Here is a 21,703-nt window from a genome sequence, read left to right as displayed (position 1 = left end):
TATCGTCCCGAGTGGGAAATATCTCCAGCCTCCTATGGACACCACAAGCCTTGACATAGCCCCTCCCTCTGCAATTCATACCCCTTCATCCGCACCACCAAAGTCAACCCATCAACTGCTTGTAGAGCTCAAAGAGAAAATAGATCGATATGAGTGGCAAAAGAAACGCCGATTTGCTTACTTGAAGAAGCTTTGGGGTTGTGTTAACCTGCCTTCGGACGAGCCAGACATTTCCACATCCGCTTCAAACTATAGTGAAGCAAGCACTCAAGACGCAGATGGTGGAAGTGGCGACTGATGCACGGAAACTTGTCTTTCAACAAATTTCCCTCGGCAAGTATACCGAATTGTCGTCAACTAAAAACTCACAATAGAGTGAGGTTGAATCTCACAGGGATTGATTGGTCAAGCAACCTTAATCAGAGGAATATTCTAGTTGAACTAAGCAGAAATTGAGTTGATATTTACAGAAACGTAAATGACGGGAAAGTAAATAACAGAAAGTGTAAATGCTGGAAATAAAGATCAAAATGTAAATGGCGGAAAGTAAATTACAGAATCTTAAATGGGGATTTGGGGAAATGAACATAAAAGTAAATGGCAGAAAGTAAAGAGAATGGGTGACATCAGAAATGAGGGATTCATTGGGCTCAGGAGATGTTGTATTCTCCGGATCAAGTTCATTCTCATCTATTCCTCAATTAATGCATTCATTGATCTCCTTGGCAATCTTAAGTGATTGGATTCCAATTCCTTGGTAACCCAATCTCTCAAATATTGATCAATAGCCAATTCCTTGGTCGAATTGCTCATGAGAACAGATGAAGTATGGTCACTGATTATACCATATGTATTCCCAAATCAAAGTGTTGGTAGGATTATATGTCACTATATCCATCCAAACCCCAATTTGGTCCAACATGAGAAGGCATTTCTAGCATGATCTCTTCATTCCTCTTCCAAGGTTCCGAAGAGATCCAAGTATGAATAGCTTCTTTTCCAAGACAACTACCTAATAGGATGAAGATTGAAAGATTTCTAGTAAAATCAAGAGAAAAGAAAGAAGAAGAATAATGAAAACTATTATTGATCCATCAAATTACAACAGAGCTCCCTAACCCAATGAAAGGGGTTTAGTTGTTCATAGCTCTGGAAATGGAAAGCATAAATGAAAAGTACATTTTCAAAATAAAACTACAAGTTGCAGAGAAAGTAAAATATACAGAGTGTAGTTCTCCAAAATGCCAAAAGCTCCCTACTAGTTCAAAACTACTCCTATATATACTACTCTTCTGATCTTCTAGTTGGCTCTTCAAGTCTTGGATATGGGCCTTTGGATCTTTAGTTGAAGCAGTTACAGACTTCAGTGGGCTCATCTTTGCTTGCAGAAAAAGTGTCAGTTAGGCATGGACGTTAGTTAGGACGTTGGTAGTGTTAACGTTAAGTGAAAATGTGGGTTCGAGAACGTTAGTGATGATCACCTTTTTCACTAACGTTCCAAGCCAAAAATGATCCACGTTAACTTCAACGTTAGTGGCACTAACGTGACCACTAACGTTGCCTCCTGGTCCTTCGCAAACATTATTGGCATTCACCTTTTCCAATAACGTTGCTTATTGCCCCTTTTCCCCACGTTAGAGTTCACGTTAGTATAACTAACGTGACCCTTAACGTGGGCATGCCTAAGCTTCGAGAGGGTTAGTGACACTTACCTTTGTCACTAACGCTTCAAACGCCCCTTCTTCCCACGTTAGTGCCTCACGTTAATTGCGTTAACGCGACCACTAACGTGGTGGTGATTGAAACATAAGAATGATGAATGAAAGAATAAGAGAAATAAGTTCTTATTATAGAAGTAAAGCTCTTGGTTTATGGGGTTTCATGCATAGCAACGTAGATTCATTCCTTTACTGGTTTCCAGGTCCTTATCATGCTCTTGAATACTTGCTTGATTGCATCCTATGAGATCCTTTTTTTTTGTATCCTCCATTTTTTTCTCAGGGTTTATTGCATCCTTAGGCTAAGATGAGGGGGCAACTCTTTAAAATAAGATTTCAGCCAACACTCCCGAACTATTTGGTTCAAGGTTGTAGGTGTTGAAACACCCCTAAGGACTTACTCCCTCAAGTCTCTCTCCCCCATACATGCACACCACAGGCACATGGTTTGTTATTTTCTTTCCTTGAGGCCTTGGTGTCCAGCACCTCTTTGAGTTACTAAATGTTCTGTAGCAAGGTTGCTCTTGATAGTGGATTTTCAGTTGGTAATCCCGGGTTAGTTAACCCAAATATCCACTGCAGGCATTTTAGTTCACATTTCTTCTTGAGACATTGGTGCCCAGCACCTCTTTGTGTGACTAAATGTTTTGTATTTAGGTTGCTCTTGATAATGGACTTTTGGTTGATAATCCCGGGTTAGTTAACCCAAGTTACCAAGTGTTGAAACACTCCTCAGAACCTATTCATCCAAGCATATCCTTAATACATAAACACCACAGGCATTTGTCTCAGAAGTTCGAACCATTGGTGCCTAGCTTATTTTCTCAATTTTTTTGCTTTTTGGTTGCCTTTTTTCAGTGGCTTTTTCTTCTTCTTTTTCTTTCTTTTTCATGGCCAAAGACATTTATTCATCAAGATCCATAGACAGTTTTCAATTTCTACATAAAAAAATGATAATTCTACACTCTATGTCCAGTGATCTGACTTAAACAATCAAGCATGCATACCACCACTTAATTCTACTTGAATTGTCACTAATCGAGCCAAGTTACTTTTGTTCAAACTTTTCTTTTATTTTTGGAAACAGAACAAGCATGGCAAGCACTTGTTTAAGAAGGTGAAGTTATATCCAAACATCTAGGCATTCACTTTATTCAAAGCAATAAACAGACACTCATACTAAAAACTTCTCATTCCAGAAAGATTCAACATTCACAGATTAAACCAGAACAAGCATGCTTTTGTTTGCCTTTTTAAAGAATTATCACGAATTGATTTTGTTGCTTCCTTGCTTAGCCTCTTCTTCCCTGAAATCATCCAAACAATTGCATCAAAGTCTTGCAAAATTTCATGAGAAATATTCCATTCATAGTATTCAAGTAATATAACTAAAAACTCATGCAATTTGCATCAAAATCATACTGTTTGGATGGTTCATTGCTTTGTTCTTCTTTTAACCATTCTTGGTTACTTTAAGCTCAAGAAAATGCATAAAACCACTAAAACTAACAGAAAAATACTAGTGAAACTAGCCTAAGATGCTTTGGCATCAGTTACCAAGTGATGAACCACTCCTAAGAACTTATTCATCCAAGCAGATCCTTGATACAAGATCACCACAGACACATCCCTCAAGATTCAAACCCTTGGTGCCTAGCCTTATTTATTCTTTTTCTTTCTTTTTCAAATTCTTATTGTTCTTTTCTCTTTTTCTTATTAGGATCTTGTTGTTTGGTTAATCTCATAGAATGTGCTTCAAGCATGTTCTTTAGTACACATAAGGGCCCTCATACCTTATAGGTGATCCAACTTAGCTAATCTATTATCCCACTACCAACCTTGAGGACTTATTTCACCATATGAACCCTACTCTAGTTTCTTTCATAACATTCTCTTTTATTAAATTCAAAGGGCAAGCATACAAGTAAGTAGGATGAAAATGAAAACAGGTAACTTGGACCAGTACACATATGATAAAAGCACAAAAAAAAACAAACATTAAATTCTAGTGACTCAAACTAAAGAGTAACTATTAACAGGGGCACATTCATACTTCCAATTTGAGCATTTCCAAGCAGATGGAATCAAGTAACAATACAACCTTTTGGTGGTGACTTCTAGCTATCCCTTTGTTGTCATCATCCATAGCTTTTGCATCCTTTTTCACCTCCTTGGATGATGGTGCACCATTTTTCCAGAAGATTGATTGAATTCCTGCAAAGTTATTGGAAGTTGCTTGTTCCCAAAGTGCTTGAGAAATAGTTAGCATGCATATATGCTTGTGAATTTCTAAACTTAATTTAGTGTGTGAACACCAAACTTAATTCCCTGCCTAATGCAACAGATTGAATACATGCAGAGAACCTCATGTGTTTTTATTAATAAAATGACTATGAACTAGAAACTAAACTATTGTTAAGTGATTTCCCAGATTGGTTGGGGCTAGCAACTTGCCTTTGAAGAGGTGTAGTGTGATTCTAACTGAAATCTTTGGTGGAACACCAAACTTAGAATTACACATTCACTCTTGGATTGTTTTGGTGTGCAACACCAAACTTAGCTCCTCACAGTACAGGGAAAACTACTTGTAACTTTTATTGAAATGATCATGAAAAGGGAACTACCTTAGGTTGGGTTGCCTCCCAACAAAGCGCTCTTTTAGCGTCGCTAGCTCGATGATTTGCCTTTGTCAGGGTGATTGGTAATGCTTCAAATCTTCTCCCCTCACAGTGAATCTATCTCCATTGGCTTCATTAAGGATCTCCACATGTTCTAAGGAGAGAATTCTGCTAATGGTGAAAACTTTAGGCAGCTGAGATGGGATGGTGGGGAGATGAGGTGGGATAACTGGCAGATAAGCTGATATCACTTTATCCCCTAGAGAGAAATCCTCTGTAGGGATCTTCTTGTTCCTCCATCCCCTTGGTGCCTTCTTCCTTGTTTCTTTTAACTCTACCCTGCTCCTTGTGGCCTCCTTTCCCAGGAAAATTTTGTTGCTGGTCTCATATGATTCTGGTGGGTTTGGCTCCTCTTGGGTTTCCTTTAACTGTTGCACCTTCTGACTGTTTTGTTTACCAACCAAAGGGATTCCCAGGTGTATAGTTTGTGCTTCAGTGCTTGTTTCTTCCACCAGTGCCTTGTCGTGATCTTCCTTTGGTTCCTTGTTTTCTTGATCTGCTTCTTGTGAGGGTTTGAAGACATTGAATGCGAGTTGTTCATCATGTATCCTCAGTATTAGCTCTCCTCGCTCCACATCTATAAGCGCTCTGGCTGTAGCTAGGAATGGTCTTCCCAATATGATTGGGTGAAGGTGACTCTCTTCCATTTCGAACATGACAAAGTCTGTGGGAAGGAAGTAGTTTCCAACCTTTACCAACACATTTTTAACCACTCCTACTGCTTGTTTTTGAGTTTTGTCAGCCAGCTTGATGACTACGTCTGTGGGTGTTAGCTCATTGATCTGCAGCTTCTTTATGAGGGATAAAGGCATTAAGTTGATGCTTGCTCCTAGGTCACAGAGTCCTTTATCAAACCTTGTTTCTCCTGTGGCAAAGGGGATGTGAAAACTCCCTGGATCCTTCCTTTTTGTAGGCAACTCTGGTTGAATGAGAGCACTGGTGCACGAATTGTGAATCACACTTTTCACAACGCGTACCACTAACCAGCAAGTGCACTGGGTCGTCCAAGTAATACCTCACGTGAGTAAGGGTCGAATCCCAGTTCTGTAGCTCCAGAAAATCCACTTTGAGTGCAGGGAGGTCAGAATCCAACAGCATCAGCAGTCCTTTTTCAGCCTGAATCAGATTTTTGCTCAGCTCCTTCAATTTCAGCCAGAAAAATACCTGAAATTACAGAAAAACACACAACTCATAGTAAAGTCCAGAAATATGAATTTTTCCTAAAAACTAATAAAAATAGACCAAAAACTAACTAAAACATACTCAAAACTATATGAAATTATCCCCAAAAAGCGTATAAAATATCCGCTCATCAAGCACTGCACTCCTTATTCATCGCTATTGTTTGCCCTCCTTTGAGTGAGCTTTTCCTGGTCAGCCGCTCCTTCATGCACTTAATATATGAGGGCATTTGTTGGAGAGCCTTGATGAATGGTATGTTTACGTGAAGGGATACAAACATGTCGAGGAACTTTGAGTATATTCTCTTTTCTACGCCACCCTTGAGTCTTTGGAGAAAAGGTGCATAGAGGTTCAGAATCTCCTTCTGTGTAGTTTTGGTTTCTTGGTGACCCTCTTCCTGTTTCTCTGCTGAAGTATCTCCAGAGTGTTCGAAGGGTTTGTTCAGCTCTTCCTCAGTCCTCCTATCACTTATAGTAACCATCTTGCATTCTTCCCATCTTACTTTCTTTGTTTCACCTCTCGGGTTTTGCTCTGTGTCACTTGGGAAGCTGTCAGTAGGTTTAGGAATCTTCTCAGAAAGGTATCCCACTTGAAATTCTAGCCTCTTGATGGTGTCTCCCAGGTTTTTGATATTGGCTCGCACCTCCTCCTTGAACACCTTGTTATCTTGGATTTCCTTAGATATGCCTTCAAGTAGAGTCTCAATCCTTGAGAGTCTATCTTCAGATGATGGTGAGTTGAGATTGAAGGAATGAGAAGGGCCATTTTGGTTTTGATATGGATGTTGAGAGATGTTGTAAGGTGGGTGCTGATATGATCTCTGTGTGGAATGTTGGTGAGCTTCATTGTTGTTGGGGTTGTGACGTCTCTGATCTTGGCCTTGATCTTGTTGATTTCCCCACCCAAAGTTTGGGTGGTTCCTCCAACCAGGATTATAAGTTTTGGAGTATGGATCATGGGTCTGCCTAAGTGAATTCCCAATGTAGTTGGCTTTTTCTTGATAATCCTCTGCCTTTGCATTCACTCCTTCTTGAGCTGCTGATGAGGTAGTGATTACTGCTACTTGGTTTCTTTCCATCTTCTTGGTAAGGTCAGCCAGCTGCTTAGTGATCATCTTGTTTTGAGCCAGTAGTGCATCCACGTTGTTTAGCTCCATCACTTCTCTAGCGTTGCCTCTTTCAGAAGCATAGAAATAGTCATTCTCAGCTACAGTATCAATGACATTTATGGCTTCTTCAATGGTCTTCTTCTTGTTCAGAGACCCCCCAGATGAGTGGTCTACTGCCTTCTTTGATTCGTAAGAAATACCTTCATAGAAAAGGTGTAACTGCACCAATTCATTGAACATATCTGGCAGGCACCTTCTTGTCAAGTCCTTAAACCTCTCCCATGCTTCATAGAGAGTTTCACCATCTTGTTGCCTGAAGGTTTGAACCTCAGCTCTCAACCTGTTGATTCTTTGAGGAGGATAGAATCTCGCCAAGAATTTGTTCACACATCTTCCCAAGTTGTTAAACTCTCCTTCGGGAAAGATTCTAGCCATTTAGATGCTTTGTCCTTGAGTGAAAAGGGGAACAAAAGCAATCTATAGGTGTCAGGATGAACACCATTAGACTTCACAGTATCACATATCCTCAGGAAGGTGGTTAGATGTTGATTGGGGTCTTCTTGGACACTTCCTCCAAATGAACAGATGTTCTGAACAAGGGTGATGAGCTGTGGCTTTAGTTCAAAGTTATTAGCATGTATGGTTGGCTTTTGGATGCTACTTCCATAGTTTCCTGGGTTTGGATTTATATAAGAGCCTAAAACTCTTCTCTCTTGTCCAGCATGATGCACTAGACCTTCTCTGCCATGGTTGTGAGCCTCTTCTTCATGATGGTTCTCCATATTCTCATCCATGTCTGGTTCAAAATACTCCTCTTTCTCAGCACTAACGACTCTCTTTCCTCTTTCTTCCCTCCTTAATCTAAGGAAGGTCCTCTCAGGTTCATAATCAAAGGAAGTTGAAGCCCCGCTTCTTCTACCTGTCATACAACCAACAGAGAATAAAGCAAGAGAGAAGTTGAATGGAGTTTACTCTGGTTAGGAATGCTGTTAGGGTGAGTGATGCAATATATCAAATAGTTAGTGGGTTACTGAACTGAATTGTAAAAAAAAAAAAATTAAAGATAACACCACAACGGGTAAGGGGTAAAGGGAAGAAAATAACTAAAACTAAAAGTAAATCAATCAAATGAAATTAAATCAAACAAAAGAAAAATGCTCAATCTAGTTTTCCACCAATTTAATCATTGTTGATACAAAATCAATCCCCGGCAACGGTGCCATAAACTTGATGCACGGAAACTTGTCTCTCAACAAACTTCCCTCGGCAAGTATACCGAATCGTCGTCAAGTAAAAACTCACAATAGAGTGAGGTCGAATCCCATAGGGATTGATTGGTCAAGCAACTTTAATCAGAGGAATGATCTAGTTGAGCTAAGCAGAAATTGAGTTGATATTTGCAAAAACGTAAATGGCGAGAAGTAAATAACAGAAATTGTAAATGCTGGAAATAAAGAGCAAAATATAAATGGCGGAAAGTAAATTTCAGAATCTTAAATGGGGATTTGGGGAAATGAACATAAAAGTAAATGGCAGAAAGTAAAGAGAATGGGTAAGATCAGAAATGAGGGATTCATTGGGCTCAGGAGATGTTGTATTCTCCGGATCAAGTTCATTCTCATCTCTTCCTCAATCAATGCATTCATTGATCTCCTTGGCAATCTTAAGTGATTGGATTCCAATTCCTTGGCAACCCAATCTCTCAAATCTTGATCAATTTCCATATCTATTCCCAAATCAAAGTATTGGTAGGATTATATGTCACTATATCCATCCAAACCCAATTTGGTCCAACATGAGAAAGCATTTCTAGCATGATCTCTTCATTCCTCTTCCAAGGTTCCGAAGAGATCCAAGTATGAATAGCTTCTTTTCCAAGACAACTACCCAATAAGATGAAGATTGAAAGCTTTCTAGTAAAATCAAGAGAAAAGAAAGAAGAAGAATAATGAAAACTATTATTGATCCATCAAATTACAACAGAGCTCCCTAACCCAATGAAAGGGGTTTAGTTTTTCATAGCTCTGGAAATGGAAAGCATAAATGAAAAGTACATTTTCAAAATAAAACTAAAAGTTGCAGAGAAAGTAAAATATACAGAATGTGGTTCTCCAAAATGCCAAAAGCTCCCTATTAGTTCAAAACTACTCCTATATATACTACTCTTCTGATCTTCTAGTTGGCTCTTCATGTCTTGGATATGGGCCTTTGGATCTTTAGTTGAAGTAGTTATAGTCTTCAGTGGGCTCAGCTTTACTTGCAGAAAAAGTGTTAGTTAGGCTGGACGTTAGTTAGGACGTTAGTGGTGTTAACGTTAAGTGAAAATGTGGGTTCGAGAACGTTAGTGACGATTACCTTTTTCACTAACGTTCTAAGCCAAAAATGATCCACGTTAACTTCAACATTAGTGGCACTAACGTGACCACTAACGTTGCCTCTTGGTCCTTCGAAAATGTTATTGGCATTCACCTTTTCCAATAACATTGCTTATTGCCCCTTTTCCCCATGTTAGAGTTCACGTTAGTATAACTAACGTGACCCTTAACGTGGGCATGCCTAAGCTTCGAGAGCGTTAGTGACACTTACCTTTGTCACTAACACTTCAAACGCCCCTTCTTCCTACGTTAGTGCCTCATGTTAATTGCATTAATGCGATCACTAACGTTGTAGTGATTGCCATCTCCAACGTTAGTGACAAAGGTGAGTGTCATTAACGTTGGCCCATCATTTCTTTCCTCCACGTTAGCTTCCACGTTAATTACATTAACGTGGCAACTAACGTGGGCAATATTGGCTTAGTCCAACGTTAGTGACAAAGGTGAGTGTCACTAATGTTGGCGATTCCTTGACCTTCCCACGTTAGAGTTCACGTTAATGTAATTAACGTGACTCTTATCGTGGCCAATTATGCCCTTTTGGAACGTTAGTGGTATTCACTTTTACCACTAACGTTGGAGCTTCCCTTTTCCTCCACGTTAGCTTCCACGTTAATGTAATTAACGTGGCCACTAACGTGGGCTATGATGGCTTTCGAAGGCGTTATTGGTGATCACTTTTTCCATTAACGTTGCAAGCTAGCTCCTATTCCACGTTAGTGGTCACGTTAGTTAGACTACCGTGGCTACTAACGTGGATCTTCCTTGCTTCCTTTGTCCTGAAATCAAGCAAATAAAGTGCATCAAAGCTTGGTTCTAAATCATGAGATCATGCATCATCCATTTTATCATTCAATTCATGCATAATTCTCATAAAATCATGTAAAGTTCACAATGTTTGCTTGAATCAAGATGTAAGTGAATATCTACCAAAACTTGCTTATTTACTAAGAAAATGCATGAAACTGCTCTAAAATAGTAAAGAAAAGGTCAGTAAAACTGGCCAAAATGCCCTAGCATCAGCGACCCCAATCCCACTTTGCATATCACCAACGGCACGGAGGACCGTGCAAACTTCTAAGTGTGGGGAGGTCAGTTACCGACTTGTGTAGGTAACAAGCCTTTTCCTTTCAACACCCATGATTTTGATTTTCTTTCATTAGTTAGGATAAATTGCATGGTTACTTTTTGTATTTGAACACTTTTTGTATGTTAGGATTACTTGGTTAGGGTGATAAATTCTTTTCCAAGAAATCGTCTTTAGGGCACCCTACCAATATGAAAATTTTTTGTGGTAATCTTGCTTGAAAAATTTATTCTAAAACATGGTTTTTGAGCTAAAAACACAAGCATGTGAGTTTTGAGCCCAAATTGCGTGGTTACATCTTATGACCACTATTTCTCCTTCTTGTGTGATTATTCTCTTTCTATGATTGTGATCTTTGATTTGTTTGATTCTTTATGTCCATTATTCCATGTATACATGCATTTATATGATTGAGGCCGTCATTTCATTTAGCTCACTTACCCAAATAGCCTACCTTTCATCAACCATTGTTTGCCAATTTTTAGCTTATTTTAATCCCTTCTTGTTCTTAAATGTGGGGAAACTTGGGACATTGGTTGAGGAAAAAGTATGTTTTTGTATTTTCGTCGAAGATCTTGGGAATTGGGTACATACTCATGTGTTAATTAAATATAAAACCATATGCATTGATACTTTTGTATATACTTTATTGCAAAAAAAGAAAAAAATATATATACAAAATGAAGAAAAAAATATATACCAAAAAAATAGAAAAAGAAAGAAAAAGAAAAGCAATAAAAAAGGGGACAAAAATGCCCCAAAGTGAAGTCCAATAATAATCAATGCATATGAGTTGTGATCAAGAAAAGAATGCATGAGTGTGTGAAAAAGTGAAGAATGGGTAGTTAGGCTTGTTTTAGATTTTTATAGGTTGTTATATAGGTTAGGTGGGAAGCTTATGTTAATCAAGGATTCAAATTTCGAGCTCACTTAGCTATGTATAACTATACCTTGACCCTAGCCCCATTACAACCTATGAAAAGACCTCATGATATATGTATGCGTGCATTAAATAATTGTTGATTGTTAGATGGAAAACAAATCTTAGAGAGCATGATTAAAGGAGAATTGAGTGAATCAACCCCAAACACTTTCGATGAGGGTTTGATGCTCTACTCCTTGTTCCCGGCTTTCACGAGCTTTCTTCATGCAAGTTTGGTACACTCCACTTTGATGTCTGAATTGGTAGAGTTCATGAATTATCTTGTAATTTTGGCCCTTGTGCTCATATATGCTCTTGGAAGTTGGTTCACATTTTACCAAGTAGATAGATACATTTGCATTAGTTACATCTATATAGGTAAACTGCATTTAATAAATCCCATTCTCCTATGATTCTTTGGTCTTTCAATTCCTTTTAGCATGAGGACATGCTCGGTTTAAGTGTGGGGAGATTTGATAAATCCCAATTTTAGGGTTTATCTTATGTAGAATTTGAGGGGTTTTATCAACATTCCATCACACTTATTCATATAAATTGCATAGTTTTGTGCTTCCTTCCTAATTTTACTTAATGGTTGAAAACATGCTTTTTAGGTCCTAAATATGCTATATTTTAATCTCCCTCTATTATCATTCGATGCCGTGATCTATTTGTTGAGTGATTTCAGAGTTTATAGGGGCAACAATGGTCTAGAAGAGAAAAAGGAAGCATGCACAAGTGGAAAGAGCATGAAAAATGGAACTTTGGAGCTTTGGCATCGATGCGCACGCGTGGCCAATGCGCACGCGTGGGAGCTTGGTTCTGGTATTGGTGCACAAGAGTTGACGTATTCGCGTGGCTGGGCAAAAATCTCATCGACGCGTACGGGTGCATGACGCGTACGCGTGGCTCACAAAAACCCAGAGGACGCGTGCGCGTGACCGACACGCACGCATGACGCTCGGCACGTGATTTCATTAGTGAAATCATGGCTGGCAATTTCTGAGGAGCTTCAGGCCCAATTTGAGCTGAATTCTAGAGGGAAAATACCCGAGGAACCAAGGATTGAGAGGGATTCACACATTAGACAATTTTTTAGCTAGTTTTTGAGTTCATGTTTCTAGAGAGAGAAACTCTCACTTTTCTCTAGGTTTTGGCTTTCTCAATTTCAATTCCACTAGAATCCTTTGGTTAGATCTGAATTTAATTCAATTTTACATTGCTCTAATTTGTAGATCTCATTCTTCTACTCTCATTTTAGTGTTCTTGTCACTCTAGTTATTTTGGATCTAGGATTTGGATCTTGTTTACATTGATTTCTATTAATGCATTGAGGAATTTCATGTTCATTGTTGTTAATTGCTTGATTGTTGTAAATTGCTTGTAGTAGATAGCGTTAGCTTTGAATCCTCTTCTTAATTTCACAATGTCTTGCATTCTTGTTCACCAAGTGTTTGAGGAAATGTCAACTATAGTTATGGAGTATATCTTCACTCTTGGCTTGGGGGTTGGGTAATTGAAGACACTTGAATTGTCAAGATCATTTGTTAATTGACAATTGGAAATTGCTAGTTGATTTGAATACCACTAAAGCTAGTTGAAGAGAGAACTTTTGCGTGATCTAGAATTCAGAATAAATTCCTGTTGCAAGTATAGCTTCTAAACCAACAAAATTTCTTTCTTACAAACGTTTTGGTTGTCACAAGTAACAAACCCCTTTAAAATTAATAACCGAAGTATTTAAACCTCGGGTCGTCTTCTCAACGAACTGCAGGGAAGTATGTTCTTATTATTGGTTATGAAGATTGTAAATTGGGGTTTTGAAAGCAAGGAGAGATAGTGAATTTAACTTGCAATTAAATTAAGTAAATGACTGTAAAATAAACTTTTGGTAAGGTATGAGAAATCGGAAATCCTATCCTAGTTATCCTTATCAATGATGATGAGAATTGAGTCTTAATCCCACTTAGTTAGCCTTTACTAAAGCAAAGGAATATCAAGTGGATTAATGATAAACCACTATTTTATGGTTTATATTGTGTTTAATTGTGTGGTTTTATCATGATCCTGACCCACTTATTCATTAATATAGCATGCATTTATATTTCCTTCTTGAAATTATTACATGAGTGAAAACTGCTTCCTAGAGACTTTTAATTATACATTTTACTTCTTCTTTATTCCATTCGTTATCGTGATCTGTGTGTTAAGCGTTTCAGGCTTTATAGGGCAAGAATGAGTTGGAGATTGGAAAGGAAGCTAGCAAAAATGGAAGGAACACAAGAAATTGAGGAGATGACCAGCGAGAAGCGACGCGGCCGCATGGACGACATGACCGCGCGTAGAAGATCAAATCGCAGTGACGCAGCCGCATGGACGACACAACCGCGTGGAATGGAAAAGCACGAGCGACGCAGAGGCATGGACGACGCGTCCGCGTGGCAAAGCAGAAACGCGAATGACGCGTCCGCATGAGCGACGGGATCGCGTGACGTGCGCGATCCGCATAATTTGCAGATTCGCTGGGGGCGATTTCGAGCCCTATTTTGACCCAGTTTTTGGCCCGGAACAGCAGACTAGAGCCAGAGAACATGTAGAAACCAAGAACAACATACATTCTACACAATTTTAGTTTTTAGATCTAGTTTTACTCCTCCTCTAGGTTTTCTCTCTACACATTCATAGTTCTTAGGATTTTTAGTTCCTCTAGCTTTTTGCATTGGGATATTGAGAAGAGTTATTACCTCATCAAGACTTCGTCATTCTAGTTCATTTTCTTTACTTGGCTTGCTCTTCCATGTTCCTTGCTTTGTTTAATTTTACCATTGGAATATTTTTAGGATTATTTAATACAAGGAACACTTTTATTTTTAATTGATTATTTTTAATTTTTATTTACAATGTCTTTCTTTAATTACTTTTCATATGCTATGAATTTTACCTTTACAATGAGTGAGTAGTTCCCTAACTTGATGGGGAGTTGATTGAAAGGAACCCTTGAGTTGGAAGGTTCAAGAGAAAGGTTGTAATTGGGTTATTGTTGGATTACTCTCTAATTCTTGACACCAATCCTCCCCAGAGTGGATTGGGAGTTGTGAATAGAACAGCACTCCAACTTGTTTTACCTTCCCTTACTTAGTAAAGGATAACTAAACGAAATAACTCTCAATTGTCAACTAATCTTAAGAATGTTCCATCAAGAATAGGGCTTCCATGTAATCAACTCCCAGTCAAGGCTTTTATGTAGAGTATTCAATTTCATCAATTTAATTTCCTGTTTACTCAACTCAACCCTTTTCAAAAACATCTGATTAATAAAATAGCACCCTTTCCTGCAACTCGTTGGGAGACGACCTGGGATTCATACTCCCAGTATTTTAAATTTCAATTTTCTGTGACACCTTTCTAAATTGAGCGGTGGATTTCTGGCGAGTTAAGAATTATACTTGCAACGGATATATTCTAATAATTTTTAATTCACCAATTTCTGCCCGCATCAATTTTTGGCACCGTTGCCGGGGAGTTGCAATAGAGTGCTAAAGTTATTAATTAGAATTTATTTATTTGCATTTTATTTTATTTTGCTACTATGAGCTGCCTATTTTTTTCGTTAAATGACGCGTTCACTTCCTGATCCACGCTTGCTAATATTCGATCCTGAATTTGAAAGGAGTATTTCACGAATAAGGCGAGCTCGGCATCGGTTAGTCCTCTCTGAGGGCGGATCTGAAAGTGAACTTGAGGAAGAAACCAGCTCCCGTTCTACTAATTCAGTTGATTCACGTGTAGACAATATGGCAGAACCTAAGAGAGTTACCATCCAGGAGGAAGGAGCCCCTAATTTTACAATGCAACCGTTTCAAGCGCATCACCCAGCGGTGGCTACAGATTTCGAAATAAAGATCGCACTGCTCAATTTGATGCCCAAGTTTTATGGCTTACCCGCTCAAGAGCCTATCAAGCACCTGAGAGATTTTCAGGCAGCTTGTTCTACTGTCAGGCGAGATGGTACAGATGAAACTTCAATTCTGCTGAAAGCTTTCCCATTTTCTCTTGAGGGAAAAGCAAGAGAGTGGTACTACACTCAACCCCTAGCAAATGTATCCAACTGGGATACACTCAGAAAAGAGTTTTTGGAGAAATTCTTTCCGTCTAAAGTTACTGATAAACTAAGGAAGGATATTTCCACTATTGTTCAATATGACAACGAGACTCTCTTTGAATATTGGGAGCGCTTCAATAATCTTCTGGAAGCATGCCCCCACCACATGATTGACAAGATAGTGTTACTCAGTTATGTCACACAGGGCATGAGGCCCCAAGATAAAACCACATTGGAAAGTGCTAACAATGGGTCTATGAAGAAGTACAAGACCACGGATGAGGGATGGCAATTAATCAGCGACTTAGCTGAATCCACTAGGAACCACAGACAGAAGCAAGGCCGTTCAAAAGCCGTTGCAGAAGTATCCTCTAGCAGAGAGACGGCTGCTCTAACTCAGAGTATCTGTGAGATGACCAACTTACTGAAGCAGATGCAATTGAATCAACAATAAGTTCAGCAAGCTCAACTTTCTCCAGCATAGCAAAGCCAACAGTTAGTCCCACAGAGAGTTTGCAGAATTTGTGCTGATTATAGCCATTATACTGATGAATGCCCGCAACTCCAACAGAAAAACAACATGGTGGCCTCCACTTATAACTTCTATGATCGCCCCAACCAAGGGTACAATCAAGGTGGAAATAATAACCATGGATGGTAGGACAATTCTAACCAGAATTGGAGGGACAACAATAATAGAGGAGGTAGAGATAATCAGGAAAATCAGAGGTGGAATAATAACAACAATAGGCAACAGAACCAACCTTACAGAGCACCTCACCTGAGGCAGTCCCAAGGACCACAGAATACCCAACAACAGACCTCTCAATTTACTCATTCTTCTTTATCTCCTAATGAAGAGTTACTACAATATTTTGAGCGGAGACAACATACCATGGAAAATAACATTATGAATAACATTAATGCCAGTCTGAATGGTCTGACCTCTTCTTTGCAAGCTCTTGTTTCACAGATTGGATCAATGTAAAATTCCAGTAACCAACCTTCAAGCTCCACTGCACTACAAGAAAAATACCCATTCAGCCACACTTTTTTTAGCTAAATTTGAAAAGCGTAGCCTATTCTATGAATAGGCTACGCTTTTCTCCGTGTTGCCTTTTTATAAGAAAAAAGGATACACAATTGTGGCATCATTTAAAAAGTGTAGCCTTAGGTATTATAGAAATCACTTATAAAGCGTAGCCGTAGGTTGATATCTATAGATTCACTTTTCGTATCAAAGGAGATGCTTTTAGACGGTAGCCCATTTATTAAGTTTTGGGTGCATTTTAAAAGTGATGCCTAATGTATCTAGTGCAAAAAAATTTAACACAACTCACAAACACTTAGTAATTTTTTGTTTCCTTTTCACCAAATCACATACTACACTCTCTCCCGCACTTACCCTCTTTGCATGGTACCCTAACCTAGAATCAGAACCCATCTCACCTCTCTCTTCTCTTGCCACTCTGTCCCTCAAGCCCATCGCCGGCTCCTCAAGCTTTGGTCGCCCCCTCAAGCTCGTCGCTGCCTCAAGCTCTGTCGCCCCCTCAAGCTTGTCACGGCCTCAAGCTCTGTCGCCGCCTTAAGCTCGTCGCCGCCTCAAGCTCACATCGCCGCCTCAAGCTCGTCGCCGCCTCGAGCTCACGTCGCCGCTTCAAGGTCATCGCCACTCAAGCTCTGTCGCGCTCTATCATAGTTCGTAAGCTCGCCTTCCTGCTTCGGCCATCAACGCTTCCTCGGCCCTGAGTCTGGGTTTAGGGTTTCAGCTTCGGCTCGGGTCTTCCATCAACGCTTGCTTCGTCTCTCTGCCTATGTGAGTTTCATCTTCAGCCCTGTTATTTCTCTTTCAATTTTATTGTTGTAAATTATTAGTACATCTTGAATTTATTGCTCAAAGTTGAGTTTGTTGCTGAAATTATGATTTAGCTAATGTTAATCTGCTGTAAATCATATTTTGAGAATTAAAGGTTTTTGTTGCTGCCTGAAAGTTATCATAGCTGAATTTGTTGCTAGAATTCTAGAAGTAGAATTTGTTGTCAGCTGTAAGTGGAATTTGATGCTGAACATATCATAAATGTGGTTGTTGCTGGATAATTGAGTTGAGTTGAATTTGTTACTGATCCTTGTTGTTGTTGTGTTGAATTTGTTCTGATTAGGGGAGGTTCTGTGATTATTTGTTTTTTAATTAAGAAGCATCATGTTCTATTTTTAATTTGTTTTTGGTTTTGATGTTTCCCAATTATTCTTCATTATCAAGGGAAAAACTAATTGATTTATGGAGTAGTTTATTTTATTTGATTTTAATTTTTCCATTCTTTTTATCTGGTGGTGTTTCAAATGAGAAATTAGTTTGTTCTATGTCATGGTGGTTGAATTCGATGGACTTTTATTGGAACTCTATTTCATTGTTGATGGATTATTCTAAAGAAGTGGCATTTGGTCATTACAAGGTGCTGCTCTTGCTATATTCTATTATTTTTAGAACATTGTCTTACTCCTCTACAGAATCAGAGACTCAGAGTCGGTTGAGCTATGTTTAGTTTATTTATCAATAAAATCTTTGGGAATATTGGTAGTGCACTTGATTATACATAACTATTTCTGTATTAGATATATTGTAAATTTGTAATTAGGTGTAAATCTTTGCTTCAAGTATAGAAGGTTCAGACGCTGAGGAGTTTTTAGCTCGTGCAACACATCAAAATGCAAATCCACAATAAAATACTTTTTCTAGTCTCTATTATTGATCCAAAAAAAAATCATGTTTGCTTTTCTTAATTTACAGGTTGGCATGCATGTGAGGCAATTCTATTTATTTCGAATGATGTTTTTCTTTCATTTATTTTAATTGATATCTTTTAATCTCTTGTAGGTGGTTGTTGACCTTGATTATAATCGTATCACTACATCAGAGAAAATTCCACCTATTCCCGAGCCAGAATACCACTTCTTACGTGGTGAGGTAATCAAGTTATTATACCCCAATGTAATTGGAATTGATGAATTGAAGGCTGGAATATATAGTGTATCTGAGCATTATACTAAATTTGTGGCTAAGCAGTGGGGAGCGGATCATGACCTTCAGTTAAGGTGATCCTTCGATGGTAGATTATTCATTGTTTTCCATTCTTTTTAGGTTCACCGTCTCTGAATAAATCATATGAAAGTGAATGAGATGCTAGATTGATGAACATTTTTATGAATTCTTAATTTAGTTCCCTGGAAAATATTATGGTACACTTTATTCTAAATAGTGCTAATTGATATTTGTAATAAAATATTGAAATTTTCTCACATAAATGAACTTGATGCCTGCCTATTATACCAAAAATGATTTGTGCTTTGCTCATTGTAGTTCTAATTTATGTTGTTTCTTGGTTCCTTGTGGACCGTCCAATTTATTGTTTTGGTTCCTTGTGGACAGTCCAATTTATTGTTTAACTTTTTTGTGTCTTATTGTCACCATGTTTCTTGTGCAGGATGATATTCTTAAAGTTCTTTGCAACAGTTTTAAGTGGCTATCGGAATTTCCTAGTATGAATATTCTAGTTCTTGTTTCAAGAATTTAGTTTTCAATCTTCCATGAGAAAACTTTGGTATGACCTTTCATTGTTCATTTTCTTCTTTTTTCCTATTTTGGCATCAGGAAAATAGTTCCACTTAGGTCTTCAATACTCAAGCTTTCTTGAAGAAATGGTCTCGAGCTACTAACCAATCACCAGATCCAATGGTAATTTTTAACTCATAATATAGGGTGTGTTCTCCAATTAACAGCGATGGAAATTCCAATGATTAAATTGATCCTACTAATGATTAGATTTCCATTGTTGATTATGATGATTAGAAGTCTCATGGATGTACTAATGATAATTACATTGGCTGGGTTTAAATCATGTTTTATCAAAGAAATGCTAATTCCATTCTTATTATTGCTGTAACCACCAAAATTTAATTTATATTATAATCTCTTTTTTGCACTCATCATGATGATGTGACATGATGGGTTTTGATTCAATGCAAGGGAGAGCTTCTATTCCTCAGTGACATCTCTTACTAGCTAATTTAATTTACATTGCTTCCACATTTATTTACTACTATTCTTACTGGCTAATTTAATTTGCATTGCTTACTCCAAATTTTAATTTTTCATACATAATAAGAGTTCAGTTGTGAGTTGTGACAGGGACAAGCTACCATGTACGAGAGACTAGTTTTTTATGTTGTTAGTTATTTAATATCTAAAGATAGAGATGATGACGTGGCTTATGAATTACATGCTAAACTGAGTTCACCCTTATGAATTACATGCTGTTAGTTATTTAATATCTAAAGTGATTGATTCCTCTTCTTGTTTCAGTTTCTATTAAGGATTCAAGAACTTGAATGCTCCAAGATAATCCACCTAGAACTCAAGGGAACCAATGCATATTCCAAAGTCAATTATCATCAGGCAATAATTCTCTTACTGGTTACAAAAATTGATAGCATCTTGTCATGGTTTGCATAGAAATTAATCCTAATCTTTGATTTGATATTTGTGATTCAGATGCAGCTTGCAAGGGAAACATGAATTCAGAGGAAGCTGCACAAATTTCCAGAAGAACTAGTAGGCTTCATCTTCTGCACAAAATTCTGCTTCATCTTTAGTTAAGTTTTGTTTGCTTTCTATTTCTTTTTGGTCTTTAGTTTCATCCTATATTATTATTAGTTAACTGGTTTCAATTTCGTTCCTTGGGTTTGAGTTTCTTCTCCAAAATCCCTGGTTGAATCATGGATAAGAGCATGTTAGCTGGTTTTGAATCACTTCTAGAAGCTGATCAGCAATGAATGGCATCCATGATGGAATAGGTTCAAATTTGTGACAGGTACCTCCTCTTCACTCTATTTGTTAACTAATTTCATGTGTTTTGATTTGTGCTTCATGTTCCTAAAATTCTAAGTTAAATCAGCACAAATAGTTTCAATTGGGACAAGGTTTGAAGGTTTATGCTTATATATCTTGAGTGTTATCCATTTCTATAAACACAGCCTGCAGATTCTCATAGATTTCTGATTTGCTGTCTTTCTGCTTATATCGAGTGCTATCCATCTCTAATTTATGTTGTTATTACTTGAGTTTTCTTTTTTAATTATTGTAGTTAACTTGTTACCACTGTGATTCTATTCTGTTGGTTGATTCTATTAGTTGATTCATGTTCTTGTTATTTTTCTTTTTCCATATTTTTTTTAACTATGATTTTCTATTTAGGTTATTACTATGATTTCTATACTGCGTGATTTTTCTATTGCCATCATCTTCTAACTGCTCACCCAGCACCACCAGCATCTGCTGTCTTTGCCGCCACTCATCTGTTTCTTTTAATCTTGAAGTTTACTGTCTTTGCTAACTAAATTTTCTATTTCCCTTTTGTTGTGCCGAATTATTACAACAGGTTGATAGCACCGTTAAGCATAAACAAAACTTTGATAGATTTCTGATTAGTCAGAAACCCCTTTCCAACGTTAATACGAGGTTCAACCTTTTTTTGAAAGCTTCATGGTTATACTATAGTATTGCTATATTCCTTTACATAATATCTAAAATTTTGCTTTCTTTATATGATCTTTGAAATCAAATAGTGCTAAAAAATGTGATCACTATTACTCACTTGCGAAAGATTTTCTCGAGATTACACCTCGGAAGACAATTGGAGAATTGAAGGAATGTAAAGAGGTTAGTCATTTTTTTATTATTTTTCACTTTCTTTTTATGTTCATCATTCAAGTCCAAATTAAAATACTAATGCTCTTTTTATTGTTACTTTTCTTTTAGGATGGTGATTATGCTGTGTATGGTACAATTATGGGAGTGATTGGTGGACTTGATTGGTTTGTTGCTCAATATAGATGTGGCAGTGAAGTTGTTCTGAAGCTTGGGTCATACTATTGCGAAAAGTCTTCAAAGCATATTGATTTGTTTTCTTTGAAGTTATAGTGTTGGTATGAGGTTTATTTATGTTGATTATTTCATTTGTATATATTATAAAAACAGGTATAGAATTAAGGTGAAAGTTATTGATTCCTCAGGGAGTGCAACCTTTGTCATATTTGAAAAGCTTGGATGCCTTTTGCTACATAAGTCCTGCACTGAGATTTTTATTATTTAAAGAAATTATTTAGTATAATTATGTATTTATTTTTATTTTATAATATTCAACTTATTTAAATAAAAATACAAAATTATTATACATGTAATCATATTATTAATTATTATGTTGTATTAATAATTATTAGAAAATTATACATACATATATATATATATACAAACAAAAAAAAGAGAGATCTAAAGCTACACTTATATATAGTAGCTATAGTATAGAGGAAAAAAAAAGAGACCTAAGGCTACACTTATATACAGTAGTTATAGTATACCAAAAAAAAAAGAGGGACCTAAGGCTACGCTTATAAAAAGTAGCTATGGTATATAATGGGGCTACGCTTTATAAGTGATGCAATAGCGTTGAAAAGCGTAGCCTATTCTGGAAGAAT

General features: G+C 37.5%; 2 long non-coding RNA genes across 4 annotated transcripts; both read left to right on the top strand.

The window, feature by feature from the left end:
* Positions 16,857 to 19,623, top strand: LOC110264255. Of its 2 annotated transcripts, XR_002350064.1 has the most exons (4): positions 16,857 to 16,988; positions 18,048 to 18,265; positions 18,655 to 18,905; positions 19,533 to 19,623. It is a non-coding gene; the product is annotated as an uncharacterized LOC110264255 (long non-coding RNA). The 2 variants fall into 2 exon arrangements; XR_002350065.1 differs by lacking the exon at positions 18,655 to 18,905.
* On the top strand, positions 19,722 to 21,339 carry LOC107608019. 2 transcript variants are annotated; one of them, XR_002350063.1, is made up of 4 exons: positions 19,722 to 20,040; positions 20,608 to 20,687; positions 20,795 to 20,888; positions 20,988 to 21,339. It is a non-coding gene; the product is annotated as an uncharacterized LOC107608019 (long non-coding RNA). The 2 variants fall into 2 exon arrangements; XR_001612689.2 differs by lacking the exon at positions 20,608 to 20,687.

This window comes from Arachis ipaensis, chromosome B07 (assembly GCF_000816755.2).
Source record: "Arachis ipaensis cultivar K30076 chromosome B07, Araip1.1, whole genome shotgun sequence".
NCBI lineage: Eukaryota > Viridiplantae > Streptophyta > Magnoliopsida > Fabales > Fabaceae > Arachis > Arachis ipaensis.
The sequence above is the reverse complement of the archived record's forward strand: the minus strand, read 5'-3'. Positions and strand labels throughout refer to the sequence as shown.